Consider the following 14,633-nt stretch of genomic DNA (forward strand, 5'->3'; position numbering starts at 1 on the left):
GCCTTTTTACCAATAATCTTAAAGCTATTGTAGTAATAACCCTTTGGAACCTTGCTGGAAAATTTTCATTTGGTGTGCTTTGGAAACACATCTATTTTCTTTGGCAGAAGATTATTTATTGCTTGTTTATAAAGAACAAACGTCTTTCATCTTCACAGAAGCCATAAAATATAATATTTATCCAGAAAATTACTCTTCTTCAAACAAAAGCATAATTCTATTTAAGAAGGATTTTTGTCTTCCCAACTTTCATTAATACGCATATTGTATTAAAAACGCAACACATGCGAAATAAATCACACTTTTTTGTCATATGGAAGTTGGAGGACTTAAGATTTTCCGTAGAGTTTAATGGAAATGCGTTTAAGGGATGAAGTTATATTTTTATATGATATTTGTGGTGATACCAAATAATTTTAGCTATCAAATAAAAGTGAATCCTTTCAATTTGGGTATTTTCTTTCAAGTTTTTGTATTTTTTTCATATTATTTGCGATATTAGATAAATAACAATAGAATCCTGAATAATTTTGACAAAGAGGCTTTTCTATCAAAGTTGTTATTATCTTTTTTAAATTTGTGGTCATTATTATGAAATAATTTTGCAATTCTTTTTATCCTCCATTTATAACGAAATTATTTCCAAATGAAAATATTGGGTATGTACAATCAGAGACGCGTGTATAAATGTTGGTTGACCCATGTAAATATATTCCTAATATTATTATCACTTTTAAAAACTTAAAATCCTTTAAAAACAGTTTATGTTTTTATAATGTCATTCAAATTTCACTTATCGATACAACACAATCCGATGCAACACTTCAATTTTCAAACTCACTATTTTTAAATGAATAAAATAATTTGAACAAATGAATAAATCTATATGAAACGATATATATCATTTAAGCTCATAAAAATTGTTCATTTTCTGCTAAACAACAATACAAAAATCTCATTACTATAAAATATATGTAATGTAGACGTATTCGTGAAGAAAAATAATTTGAAACATCGAGATCTGATTGGTTAAAAGCCATAAAGATTATCTGGCCATAAAAAGAATGAGAGATCGGCGGGAATGGGTTTTTCGTCAATGTAGCAAAAGCTTGTACAGTGAGAAGATTTACGACTTTCTACCGTAAGTTAATAGTTTAAAATATTAGTGTTGTTATTTATTTTATTGTGTCTTAATGTGTATGACTGGCAATAAAACAGTCAAGAAGAGAGTCTGCTGTTGCGATTTGCTACATGGTCAAAACGACTCTACAAGTGGTCACAGCATTTTATGGGTTGCACATTAGTGTAATTACCGCATCGTTCTAATTTTTCATCATTGACTTTCTTAAATTGATTGAAGAGTTTTCGAAGTTGGTCGAAAGGTCACGAATGTTATAAATTATTTTTAATCAATGATAAATTATTTGTATACTCAAAAGAGAAGATCTCGAATGAGGAAGAAATCTAGTTCAATTTTGAAAAGATCTGCGAAATGATTGTTGTTTTTAGAGTGATTTATATTTAATTCTGTTTGGGAAGTTTATTGTTTTTGTGGGAATTGTGAACGCTTGTGGTTCGCTACAAAGAGGTAATAAACAATTGTTGTATGCATGAATGCTCTGTTGTTTAAAAAAATAAATAAATCATGTAAAAATATGAACATTTTTGCATTACAATCGGAGGAAAATATCTGATATTTTTATGAGATAAACGCTAATGAAAATAACATATGCCTTGATTATACGGACCAAAAGTGTATAAATAGTATTTTTCGGATAGATAACCATACCGCAGTACTAACTCTAAAATTGTGAATGAAATCATAAAAAGAATAAGTCTTAATAATATAATTTTAAAATGTGACGTATTTAAAGTAATCAGCTATATTTACATATCAAAAGCTATGAATAAGTATATTTTTCATCTGATATAAAATCGAGATTTTAACAGAAATTAAGTTACAAGATTAGAAAACCACATAAATAAAAATAAATAAATTATTTCCACCACTTGAAATTGAAACCCATATTTTATTTTATATTTTAGAGTTGTACACACTACACTATTATTTATTCATTGTGTATTTATTTAAATATAAATAAATTAAATTTCTATTATATAATACTCGTTAGACTAGTAATGCTAAAAACTAATTTATTTTAATTGCATTTTCACGAATCGGTATTTATTTTTATGTTTTTTTAAATTATTGTTCATACAGAAAAAAACGCAGTGTCAAAAAATATGGTTAAAAAATATGAGTTTTGACACTGCATCGGCAAATTCCTTTCGTTTGATAAACAATGTATACAGCTCTCGTTTATCTAATTTGTCGTCAAAATTAATTAGAAGATATAGTAAATATTTGTGGTGAAAGTGAAGCATTATTTGTCTGACAGATATGATAACCTACAGGTGACAACACTTGGACCTTTAGGAGAAAGACAATACACACGACATATCAGTATGGCAGATAATCATAGTTATTTATGTCTTGACTTTTTACATTACTCAGTCTTAATGTTTTACTTATTGTAAAACAATTTTAGGGTAATAATCTTACGATTATCATATGTTGAGGGCAATAATTTTCATATTATCTGAAGTTAAATAAGTAAAACAAGTATAGGGTAATATATTACGATTATCATATGTTGAAGGAAATAATTTCCATTTTTTCTGAGTTGATCAATTTCAGGGTAGCATCTTATGATTATCATATGTTGAAGGCAATAATTTCCATATTATCTGAAGTCAAATTATATTGTCTTTATATTCAATTACGATTATGGTCATTGTCTCAATATTGAGAACCGGTATTAAGATCCATTTTGATTATTCAACTTTTAGTCATATTTGCGTGAAATGGGAGTGCATTATACAGAATATTAAATGTATGTCTTCGAAGATAAAATGACTGAAATAATTAAGAAAAAAAATCTTCCGATACGAACTCAAAATTTGACCAACACACCATTTAACCTTTGCCCAGAAGTAAGGCCAAATGTTGCTTATAATACTAATAGGGATTAAAAGGGGAAAGCAGTACATTTTGTACATCAAACGATAGAGATTGATAAAGTTAGTAATATCTTCCACAATAGAATGTCCAGAAATATCATTATTTCATTTATAATACATTTATATTTATACCATATGATTTTTTTAATAAAGATATTAGCACAATAATATTTTCTTTTGATATTTTTGTATTTACTCTCTAAAAGCTCTGCTCTGAAAGTCAATATTTGTATTTTTATGCAAATAAATGAGCTAAAATTTCAATTCCCGAAATAAGTTATTACAATTTCATCCAAAATGTTAAAACCACAGACAAAGGAAAACGTTTTTCAGTTCTTAAATTATCAGTCAGTGGTGTACAGTAGTGAATTATTTATGCTTCGAAAAAAATAGTTTTTAAATATTTAAATATTAAATGATTCTACTTCATTTGGTATTCGGTGTGGACATGGGAGAATTGTCTCAGTGACAATCATACAGCATCTTCCTATTCTGTTTGCAAAAATTGAGTTTATGGAATATAAAAAAATTATAGCAATTCATTGTTGAAATTTTCTAATTTTTCATGGATTGTCTATGCATTTTGAATAGAATATACCTCTTTTCTTATAAAGTTGACTTGTATTATACTTGTTATTTTCTGGGACTAATATACTAACATCTATTTTGATTTCATTTCAAAGAACCGGTTAGTATAATAGCCCCAGTTATTTTTTATGTTAAGTTAAAAAATATTTTTGCATACAAAAAATTCATCAGTAGAGAAAATAAAAGATATTTGTTGCATACAACTACAAATTACATACTTGTAACTATGATTACAAATATAATCAAATCACTGACAAATGTTTATCAAATTATGATATATGATATAAAATAATGAAATTTAGATCCTTGGTGTTTAAACAAATCAATTCGATGAATACTATTGCTATGGGAATGAGATAGAAATATTATATGCATATACATGTTGGATGAAAATGTAATAACTTATTCCGCGAAATTAAAGTTTTTGCTCATTTTATTTCCATGGGAATATATTGAAACGCGTAGGAAATCTGATGTGAATGTGTTATAAATCACAATTTATCCAATCAACAACTTACCTAATAGCAGTATGAAATATTCATACGCCTTTAATAACTCTGATTAAGTCAACTTTATGTTGCATCAAAGATATGCAAATTTTGTGTAGTAAAATCATACAAGCATATAAAATCGACGTCATTTCTTTCTATTTTAGAATTCTTTATCGATTTTAATAGCAGAAGACGTTGCATTACGGGAAGTGATTTTATTTCAGAAAAATGCAATATTGAAGATTAATTATGTTTTATTTCGATTTTTAGTGTAGAAAGAATAGAGACAGTATAACCTTTTGTTTAATTATATCCACGGAATGATGAATTACACATTGCATGATATGAAAAGGAAACGAATCTATTTTCGTTTGAAGGAAATTATGCGAAACTGGATACAGCTAGTATTCAAATTAAAACTCAATTGTTTAGTTTATTTGGTCGTATGAACAGAGTAGAAATGTATATAGCATTTAGCAATCATACCCAATGTTACAGAAATTAAAAAATGTGTTGTCCAATATCTGAAACTTTGGAGAGAATATCTCTCATCTGTTCTCTCCGTATTTATTTACATAAATCCAAACACACACGTATACTCATTCGCACACAATTTGAAAAGCGTGCGAATCTATAATTTATTAATATTCCATTTATTTTCCAATAGTCTGTATCTTGTCTTCTAGGGCTTTTTCTATTTATTATGTAAGATATATGTTGAAATCAAATATTTAAACGATCAAATATTATGCAAGAGTAAAAGTAATATGATAGCTGTAAATACAATGTTGGTCCACTTGAATATACATGTATCACACTTTGGTCCACTTTATATACAAAAGTCTATTTAAAAAAATAATTCTGAGTATGTATTTGAAACACAATTCGAGACCTATCTTATCATATCTAAAATATTATGAAGTTAACTGATGATATAAATTCGTGCATGCCCTTTTAATAAATGGAGAGCTTATTGACATGTAAAATAACAGAAGTTTATGCATGCATTGCTTGACTGGATTCTTTTCCATGTTATTGAATAACCCAAAATACAATAAATGTTAAAAATTCCACGTTTGGAACAATTTCATGGGTTAATTTCATCCTAAAACAGTTTGACAAGCCAAAAAGAGTGGTGTAACGGGAAACAACCGATATAACTGAACTAAAACCTTGAATTGTAGTATGTGCTAAAGATATTGATGATTTGTGATAAAGCATATAGTTATAATAATGCAATTGTTACAATTTAATACTTGTATTTTTTAACAGAGGTATAAATTCTCAGATAAAACATATTTCTAGAATGTACATGTGCAAAGTCATGCACCTGTAGTCAGACCCACGCTGTTGTTAACATCCTGTTCTATATAATTTTTGTTTTTGTTTTGTAACAGTAACCTAATAACCTATAGAAGGTTTGATCGGTTTTGCCTGTATAGTTTTGACTTTTCAGTATTTGTAAATTAAACATTTAACAAATAAGATTCCTGTAAACTTTCTCATTTATCAAAAAATTAAAATTCTATATCTACTTCAAGTTATCCCCCTTGGTATTTAGTAACATTGCAATGCATGTTTCACACGTGTTTTTGTGTTCTGAATATACACGAGGTTTTCGCTAATGAACTTCATTGATCAATATCGTTTTGTTGTTCATTCTCCAAATTCTACCACTAGCACATCTGATGCCTGCTTTGAAGCTGTTGAATCAAGCAGATAAAAACAAAATGTATGCATTAACTTTATCAACGTCACCAGAAAACCACAACAGTGTTTTGTGTATGTTTTGTGTGATATCCGGTAAGGTTCGTTTAATTGTCTTATTGGTTGGAATTGCTAGATACTCTTGTATCTGTGATTAAGAAATACTGATATTACCACAATGAACATTTTTAGTCCCCATCTTTGGATTTGAATAATTACGATAAATTCTAAAGCTGAACAGCATTTCACACATTTAAAAGACAGAGAGATTCATGTAACTCGATTTTCAATACTGAATCTATGGTTTCCATTCATGCAAGGCGAATTTGCATTAGTGTTTGTATTCTCGAATGCATGCATGCAGTGTACACATAATTTATCATTAAAAATCATCTGACATAAAAATAGAAAACCAACGTAGATTGAACTGGTATGGCATCTCGCTTATATGACACGATTCTAAACATTCCAATTGAATATATAAAAAAGAATATGTGGTGTGATTGCCGATGAGACAACTGTCCATAAGAGACCAAAATGACACAGACATTAACAACTACTTAGTATATGTCACCGTATGGCCTTCAACAACGAGCAAAGCTCATACCGCATAGTCAGCTATAAAAGGCCCCGATAAGACAATGTAAAACAATTCAAACGAGAAAACTAACGGCCTTATTTATTTAAAAAAAATAAATAAACGAAAAACAAATATGTAACACATAAACAAACGACAACCACTGAATTACAGGTGGAACCCCCTTTTTTTTTGGACGATCAATGCATTTGAATGGGAGCATATAGTTGGAACCCCCTTTACTCTGGGTAGGGAACCCCCCTTTTTAAAATGGCTGGATCCGCCCCAGATTTTGGAACGGGGCGTAGGGTTCCTTCCAAACCAAAGGATTTCACAACAATTACTCTTAATCGTTATCCACTATGCCTGACAATCGTTAAATTTTAAACCATTCAATTATATGATAAAAGATGTAGTGGATATCATTATACAAAATTACTGCTCTTAATGCAAAATTGTGCATAAACTGAAAGTATTCGACTGCCTGAAATAAATATTCAACAGTTACGTAATCGCATACTTCAAATGTTTTGAAAATATCAAAAGTCATGGCTAAAAGCAATTGTGTATATTTCATTATACAAAACAAATACTCTCTTAAACAAGTTGATATTGAAATAAAACCTGCAAAAACTAGAAGGAATAATAAAGGCAAGAGTAGTTTAGACATGCAAAACATGTAAGCAGTGACTACATCCAGCAAGGTTTACTACAATGTTCTTACTGACGAGAACATATTATTTGTATTCATGTTCAACTATAAATAAACAGACTTCCCGTTTGAATGGTTTTACACTGTAATTTTGGGGCCCTTTATAGCTTGTTGTGCGGTGTGAGCTAAGGCTCCGTGTTGAATGCCATACATTGACCTAAAATGGTTTACTTTCTTAATATTGTTATTTGGATGGAGAGTTGTCTCATTGGCACTCACACCACATCTTCCTATATCTAATTAATAATAATAAAAAGAGTTTGGACATCAAAGACAAAAGTAAATGACAATTATATCTTTTCTTAAGTATATTCTCTGTAGCTACTAAACAACTTAAATATTTGGTTCCTGTATAGAAATTTCCGGTAACATTCTTTTTTTTATATCTCTCGGTCAAATGATTACAGGAAAAAGATACTTATCAACGTTTTCAACATGAAAAGACAAACATTCTTAACAAATTAGCTACTGGTCGTTTCACATGGAGAAGAGTGTCGACAAATCAACAATACATGATTGATACTCGTTAAATAGAACTCGCAATTCGACTATTTGGACAGTCCAATCTGTATCCGATGATTTCTACGGACAAATTAGCTTATTGATTAAAGGTTAACTTAGTTTAGCGAAAATAACAGTGTCACATTTCTACTGCCTAAGTAAAACATTACTAGTTTAGTTGTAAGAAAAAACAGGTCTGAGCTGGCAAATTAATTTTTCTATTAGTAAAAAGGCAACATGACTTGACCGAATTTGGGATGGATGTATCTTAAATAATTTTTTGTCTTTTAAAAAGCTACGGTTACAGCTTCGACAAGGAAAGTTTACATGAATACGTCATTAGGTCACTATTAGATGGTTGTTTCAATGGCAATCGTTAAGTATGTCATTGGTTATAAAAAAAGAAGATGTGGTATGGTTGCCAATGAGACAAATCTCCACAATAGACCAAATGACACAGAAAGTAACAACTATAGATCACCGTAAGGCCTTCAACTATGAGCAAAGCCCATGCCGCATTGGTTTATATAAGGGTGGTTTTGTCTGTTTTTAAATCGTACAGTTTAGTACTTTTGGTTATTCTCAAATCTACCAAAGCTTTTCAGACTCAAATTTTATCGCATTATTGTTTTGCAATGAAACCTGATATGTCTTGTTTTCATCAAACATTTAAACTTCATTTCTTGTGAATTGTATTGAAATAGTTTAAATTATTATTCGGTAAGACAAAAAGAAAAGTTTTCATTTTACGACATATGACACACTTGATGAGCCAATTTAACGAGTAGGGTAGGGTGTAAGCACTTACAGCCGCCTTAACCCCAACACAATTTGTGTCGGTACCAAAGTAGAATATCTGAAAGTGTTGTTTATTGTTGTGTGCTTTTGTTGTCTTTGTTTGTTATTCTGTTTTCGGCTTACACCCAACTTCAGTATAGTATTAGTTTCTGTTTTAAAAAAATATTTAAGAAATATAAAGTAATTGTTTAAAAGCGTTGAATAAAATATATTGAATCGATGATTTAATAAATCTTAAAGATTGCATATTCTATTATCCGAATATTAATTTTGACATAGCAACAAAGTATATTATGGGTTAACCAATTACCAGAACATTTCTTTTATCTCGTAAAATGCAACAACGTCAAGTTTTATGTTTTAGATACTACTAAAGAAGTGTGCAAACCAATAAACGTGTCACTATTTATTCTATCTCTAGACATTATTCATTTTCTCAATGTTTACAAGGGTCTTGCAGATAAATTGAAGAACTCTGTTGTGTTTGATTAAATTTTGTATTAGTCGACAAAATACATTCATTATGGTCGTTATTGTTGACATTTCATCTCTCTCGTGTCCTCCCAATTTAAAACACTTTGGAGATTAAGTTTCAAGCGTTTTCGTTCTTTATCAAATCTCCGGAAACTTCACCACGTCATTCCAGGTTTGGGTCTGGATTATGTTTCTGTATTACAAACATTACAAACAATGTCTCAACATCTGAGACAAAAGCCAGATAATTAATGAAGTTTATCGATAAAGAAAAGGGATATAATCATCCACTTTAGTGCTGGCATTCTTCAATTTTCTTATGCAGAAAAAAATATATTCAGCTGCATTTCGGGAACATGGAAAAGCATTTTTTTGAAGATAGTTTGTATTTGTAGAAGTTCAGTCACGAAAATAATTTAACACGGTCAACAAACACTTCAAGCACATGATGTGGTGTCAGTAAGTTAGATGCGAGTTGCTGTAAATATCTCTAAGAACTACCATGATCTACCATTTAAATCACAAACGAAAAGAGAATGAAAATATGATGCAAAAAAGAACATCGTGATATTACTTACAGCATCGATGTTTTTATCTTTTAATATTTTGCTGATATGGTTTTTGCTTTCTCATTACCCATTTTACTACATTTTTTTATTCTCAAGACTTCAGAGTTGCTCTTTTAATATAAATGCCAAATTTGTTTATATGCTGTGGGGTATATTTGAAAAGTCATGCAAGCAAAGTTGTCTATGCAAAGTATTATCACACAGTTTATAATATTCACAAAAAATGAAGACATAAAATTAGCTTTAGTTTAGATCATCTTCGATATTTTAAAAGTTGTGTGAGATTTTTTTTCATTTCATTTTTTTAGTTCAGTCTCTTAACACTCATAACGACATGGTAACTAGTTTAAATGACATATTTTGAAATGTCTTGGGAATTTCTGAAGACGTTAACAAAAAATAAAAGTGTTTCCAACCAAACCTCAGACGGATATCAGTAGAAAATAATGGGTTTTTTCACTGCTTTAATTTTTTTGGCACAGAGTATTTTTGTTTCACATTCCTTAAACTTAAATATCAGTGCTGTTCGACTCCTTGCCGACTCTGGATGCAATCAGAAATAATTTAAAACTACTTTATTCAATAAGCTCTTGTCCAAAACTTATCAAAACATTTTTTTAATTGTTATAAATTTCTTTTAAAATCTTGAGACTATTTTGGTTATGAACTAAGCCTAACCTTTGTAATAGGGCGTGTATGATTTGGTAATGTGTAAACTCGCTCCTAGGTTGGTCGTTCACCTGTTTTTTGTATATTTCAAGGTGGTCAGACTACGAGTGACCAGGAGTTGAAACAGTTCTATATGAGTCCACTTTTTCTAATTCAATTACTACATTTTCAGTTTCAAAATTTTAAAACATCTGTAAAGTTTTGACATTCGGAATCGTTGACTTCGACCATTTTGATGGCATCCATTCGCAGTATGCGACAAATGCTGTCTCAGTGTTTGTTTACAGTAATATTTACATTACATGTATGTTACAGAAGAATCCGTTATTTTTATTGGATAACAACGCTTGTTCGTCATACTAGAATTCACCTTCATAGCCAAATGGAGATTACAATTCATGATGACACGTGCTTTTACAAAAAAGTGCACAGGTTATTTTAGAAAGAAATGATAAAAATTCATTTCCAATTGTCATAGCGAAAAAATGTAATTATAAGTATTGAATGCTTCTTTTAGTAATTTCATAAAGTTGTAAAAGCGTTGACAGTGTACACATTTGTAGAATGACGCACTTCATGCAAAATGTACTTCAACGCTTCTACCCCCAATGAATTTACAAAAAGAAGCATTACATTCCTATATTTTGATTACTGTTTATTGGAACCATTAACCGAAGAATACCGAATGGGACATTAATAATCGTATATCCGTAAAATAATTATTATCAGTATACCTTAAAAATAATAAAATATAGACACAATGTCGATGATTCTAATATGTAAGTTTCCCTCCCCTAAAAAGGTACAATTACTCCAACCCCTTCAAATGAATATCACAAACATGCTAAACCAATGTATTGACAGTAGTGACAGTAGCAACGTTGCTGTGCATCATTTTATTTAATTGATGACTCGTTAGTATTTGGTAATATTAAAAAAATATATATATATAATCATTCATAAAAATGGTTCGGGATAAATGATATTATTGTATATGTGCGGTTAACGCACTTGGATTAAAACTATTTTCATATTATTTTGGGGGTTCGACAAATTCGAGTTTCGATACTAGTAACTTGAAATAAACAATATCCTTGTTTCCAAACCGCTCAGTAGCAAACGATAAAAAAAAATTAACCAAAAAATTAGCCAAATAGAAACACCCCAATTAAACTTACTCTTTAAGTGTACATATAACTCCATCAACTAAATTTTGACCCGATCATGTTATATTTCTTTCTGAACATTTAACATAAAACCATCAATAATCAAATGCTAAATTCTACAAGATTTTATTAGACACAATTTTCGCCTGTTTCAATTTTAATGAGAGTCGCTAACGCTTCATAAATTATATATATTCAGTAAGTTATTAAATAAAAAAAACATGTTCAAATCTTTTTTGTTATCCTTTTACATATAAGTTTAGTAATTAGAAAGTAGAGAACTCATTCATAAAATGCGAATGTAATAACATGTATGTGACGTTGATGTTTTGTCAGTTGTTTTTTCTTCTTGTTCAATTTGAAAAGGTTTCTTGGTTTACTGGTAGTACTACGAGTTCTCTTTATATTTCCAGTAAACGGAGAGCAATTAGTGGCGGGCTTTTTGTCTCCACATAACGTCATACACACACTTGTTTTATGTGTTAACTTAACACGAGGTATGCCTTCTTTGTGATAAAAATCAAGTTTAAGAACAGAGATATATTATTAAAAAAATATTTTCTTTTTTAATACGATTAAATAGTTCAATATATATCTGTGTACTTTCTAATATTTGTGACTTGAGTCTCGTAATGACATAAAAATCCTTCGATTATTTACTCAAGCAGACTTTTACCGTCTTTGATGTGGAAATGAAAACAAAAAGAGTACTTATGCAAATTACGAGAAAGATCAAAACGCGATGGTATCATTATTACATTTGTCGCCAAAAGAACATATTCTTAAAAGCTGATAATGTAACACAGTTAGCAAGCTTGGCATTTAATGGAGCGTACAGAGTTGATAAAATGGAAAATCTGATCAAAGACCTCATGCTTTCTGTTTATTGCTGGAAAAGTATTGTGAAAAATAGCGATGCGTGTTAAACAGTGACCAATAAAATCGAATAATAATTCGGATTTCATTACAAACCATTTGCTCAATTTATCTGCATGATGATTTTTCAATTTTCTCAAAATATACGCTTTACATAATTGGCGTTCATAAATCAAAGGCAGAAACGTAACAATATACACGTGTTAATCAAATGACGCGAACATGGCTACGTAACAGAAGGCTTGAGCACAAATCTACTGTAATCTACAACGTAGGGCGGTTTTATATTCGAAATTGACGACGCCTACTTTATGTAGATCGATCCTAATGAATGTTCAAACAATTAGGTAATCAATTACTATTGTTAAGTATTAAAATGTATTCTATATAAAATCAGAGTATATTGGAATCCGTGTGAAAAATTTGAATTTTTGTTATGTCTTGTTCAGCATTACAACAGCTTGAATGCATTTACGAGTTTTTGCTGTACGACTTAAAGATCTTAAATTTTCTTTTTATTACGCATACAAAACCCTTAGTTCATGGTATGTTAAATCCCGAATCGCCTATCATAACATTATCGATTAAAACGATGTTTAATGGGGATTTCATCATAGATCAAAAGACTGACATCAAACGCAACTAAAATTTACTCCTGATTTCAGATGCGCATGCGTAACGATGATATAATTCAAAGTTGTTAACAAAATATTTCTTTCATATTAAACTAAAAACGCGACGTAAAAAAATATCCAGGTTAAGCCTTAAATTCAATTTTATCATTATGCATAGGACCGAGTATGTCTTCTAGTATGTAATATAGTGTTATTAACTGGCTGTTTCTGTATTGGCACTGGTATAGATTCAAGGTTTGCTGTATTGGCCTCGAGACCCGTAGGGTTGAGGGCCAATACAGCTGACCGAGAATCTATACCAGTGCCAATACAGAAACAGACAGTTCATAACACTTTTATTAAATAATCCAACGTTTTCAATACAGACTTGTTCTGAATGCTGTATTACATACATCAAATGTGAATATAGGGCCAATATTTCCAATACGGACTGGCAATGATGTGAATATAGGGCCAATATTTCCAATACGGACTGGCAATGAATCCTGAATTACATGCATAATTACACCTAATATAAGAATGCCAGAATTTTATTGGTTCAACCGTTGGTAGCCAGTGTATTTTTCGCATATTCTAACATTTTTTTTTTTTTACAAGAATTTGTCCAAAGTACACGGATGCCCCACTCACACTATCATTTTCCATTGGGACCGATTTCCATCGCCTTGTTGGCTTGGGAAATTTCACAGCCTCTTGACTGGTATTTTTCGCAAATACCACTCCATAACATGATTTATGATCTGTTCACAATGTATGTTTACAGGGCCAATAATTTTTTAAATACTGACTTGCTTTGAATCCAGCTTACAGAGTTACATGTACATGTATGTCATTGATATGTGTCATAATGTGATCAGCGGTCAATATTTCAAAAGACAAATTTGTATGAATTGTTAAATTTGTAAGATTCATATTTTTTCAATAAGAATAAATATAGGACCTACAGTAAAGAGGATACAGAAATCATTTCATATCTGAACTCGTCACTGCTTTTCGCTTTTAAATCCATCATCATGCATGGATTTCTTGTCACCATTGTCAGATGAAATTTCTGATTCCTCGTCCAAGTACTTAATAAAATGCTATAACAATTCATTTTATGTAGCAAATATAAAGTAACTGGGAAGAATAAATCAGACAGTTTAACTATTCTTACTCTGCCTTGGATCGTCTGCGTTTTGAATGTGATGATTGTTTACCTAAGCAGACGGAAATGCAACAGTGTCAATAATAGAAAGTCGTACTCGAAAAGGCTGTGAATTATTTCCGTTTCAAGACTGCAAGACGTTAAAAAAGTTAACATTGCACATCATTTAACCTTTTTATTTTATGATTACACAAATGTACCCCAAAGTTAAGTAATGGCGTTGGAAAATTGAAACCGGAAGTAAACGTCCTGTATTAGCCCATGGGCCAATACAGCTTTTATCTGTATTGGCCCTGTTCGAAAAGCTCTTGATTTATATCGACAGTGGAACGTTATCAGTATTGCACATGCCGATTTATCCGTATTAGGGCTGTTTTAATCGTATTATTTAATAACACATTGTATTTCACTTTTGAGATAATAAGTAACATCTCACGAAGAGTATGAAAAGGTTAAAAGAGATTCAATATCACATACTAGTATCAAAGGTCAAGGTAATTTTTATATTGATTGTTCGTAGTGCTCTGCATTTTCCGTTATCTCTGCATGTATATTAATAAAAAAAAATTGGGAAAGATGATTTACAAAGAATGCAACAACAACAAAAACATATATCGAAAAATAACAAACAAACAAGATGGGCAACTGAATTTTAAAAAAAAACAGCCACCAAAACACTGCACTGTCACAGACAACTAAAGA

At 30.3% G+C, this 14,633-nt stretch overlaps 1 protein-coding gene across 1 annotated transcript in view; it reads left to right on the top strand.

The window, feature by feature from the left end:
- The first annotated feature begins 1,019 nt into the window (after positions 1-1,019).
- LOC134708545 (homeobox protein Hox-B5-like) overlaps positions 1,020-14,633 on the top strand; it is a 68,893-nt gene continuing 55,279 nt past the window's right edge. The window contains exon 1 of the mRNA XM_063569178.1: positions 1,020-1,141. The gene's annotated coding sequence lies outside the window, so the exon portion shown is untranslated. The remainder of the gene's footprint in view (positions 1,142-14,633) is intronic.

This window comes from Mytilus trossulus, chromosome 2 (assembly GCF_036588685.1).
Source record: "Mytilus trossulus isolate FHL-02 chromosome 2, PNRI_Mtr1.1.1.hap1, whole genome shotgun sequence".
NCBI classification, from domain to species: Eukaryota; Metazoa; Mollusca; class Bivalvia; order Mytilida; family Mytilidae; genus Mytilus; species Mytilus trossulus.